The sequence below is a fragment of the Rhinopithecus bieti genome, unplaced genomic scaffold, assembly GCF_001698545.2.
Source record: "Rhinopithecus bieti isolate Rb0 unplaced genomic scaffold, ASM169854v2 scaffold_11744, whole genome shotgun sequence".
NCBI lineage: Eukaryota > Metazoa > Chordata > Mammalia > Primates > Cercopithecidae > Rhinopithecus > Rhinopithecus bieti.
In genome coordinates, this window is record NW_016807094.1 from 662,150 (window position 1) to 664,073 (window position 1,924).

The following is a 1,924-nucleotide window of genomic DNA, read 5'->3' on the forward strand; positions in this document are numbered from 1 at the left end:
TTTTCCTGATAGTTTGCTCTGTCCCCAGAGAGGTTGGGGTACGGTGGAAAGTCTTCGAATCAGCCAGACCTGGGTCTGAGAACTGACAGTGCCCCACTTTCTCTGTGGCTACCTTTCCCAGACCCTACTTCTCCGTCTGCACGACACACCCCAAATCTGGCATATTGCCTGAAACTGTGGTCTTCTGTGACTTTGCATGCTGCTGCTACTACCTTTATCATTCCGCTGTTATATGAAACCCAGTCCTTCCTTCACAACGGAAAACGCTGCTCATGCGGACATTTGGGACCTCACCTCACAGTGACAACCTCTCATCATCATCCTGGAGCCCCTGCTCTTGGCTCCTGTCTCTCTCCTCCTCATTCCTTCCTTCCAGGATTGTCCTATGAACTTCAAATCCTTCTCTCCTTTCTCCCTGGGATGTCTTACCAGCCAAATCAAGGCATTGGGGTCCCACCTTTTAACCCAAGATCTTCTTAATGTAGTTTTCTAAGTAAAGACAGTTATTTTTCTTCTGCAAGATGAATTCTGGTGACAGCTGTTAAAATATATGCAGGCACACTTTGATTTATTGAGTTTCAATTTATTGTACTTCCCAGATACTTTGTTTTTTTTTTAAACAAATTAAAGTTTTGTGGCAATCCTGCTTCCAGCAAGTCTGTCGGTGCTAATTTTTCCAACAGCATGTGCTTATGTGTCTCTGTGTCACATTTTGGTAATTCTCACAATACAAATTTTTTTCTTTTTCTTTTTTCTTTTTTTTGAGACACAGTCTCGCTCTGTCTGCCCAGGCTGGAGTGCAATGGTGCGATCTCGGCTTACTGCAACCTCCCGGGTTCAAGCGATTCTTGTGCCTCAACCTCCCAAGTAACTGGGATTACAGGCACAAGACACCTGGCTAATTTTTGTAATTTTAGTAGAGATGGGGTTTCATCATGTTGGCCAGGCTGGTCTCAAACTCCTGACCTCAAGTGATCCACCTGCCTCAGCCCTCCAAAGTGCTGGGAATACAGGTGTGAGCTTCCGTGGCTGGTCAAACTTTTTCCATTATCATATGTGTTATGGTGATCTGCGACGAGTAATCTTTGATGTTACTGTTGTAATTGTTCTGGGAAACCCCAAACCATGCCCAGATAAGATGGGGAACTTAATTGATAAATGTTGCCTGTGTTTCCATGGCTCCACCAACTGGCCATTCCCCCATCTCTCTCCCTATTTTGGGTCTACCTATTTTCTGAGACACAGCAATATTGAAATATTGATATTGATAACCCTACCATGGCTTCTAAGAGTTCAAGTGAAAGAAAAAGGTGCAGGTCTCTCCTTTTAAATAAAAGCTAGAAATGATGAAGTTTAGTGAGGAGGCAGCTTTCATAGCTAGACAGGAGGAGTCTGCCTTCAAAGGATAGGCTGACTCTTTTGCTAGGAGCTAATGCAGTTGATGACTTCAAGTGGGAAGTCAATGCTCATTTATCACTCTGAATACCCTAGGGCACTTAAGAATGATGCTAAATCTATTCTGCCTGTTCACTACAAATGGAGTGACAAAGCCTGGATGACAGTGCATCTGTTTATAACATGGTTTCTTGAATACTTTAAGCCCACTGTTGAGACCTACTGCTTAGAATAAAAGATTTCTTTCAAAATATTACTGCTCATTGACAATGCATTTGATTACCCAAGAGCCCTGATGGAGCTGTCCAAGGAGATTAATGTTTTTGTGCTTGCCAACACAACATCCATTCTACAGCCCATGGATCAAAAAGTAATTTTGACTTTCAGGTCTTATTACCTAAGAAATATATTTCATAAGGCTATAGCTGCCATAGAGAGTGATTCCTCTGATGGATCTGGGCAAAGTAAATTGAAAACCTTCTGAAGAGAATTCAGTATTCGAAATGTCAATATTTGTGATTCAGGGGAG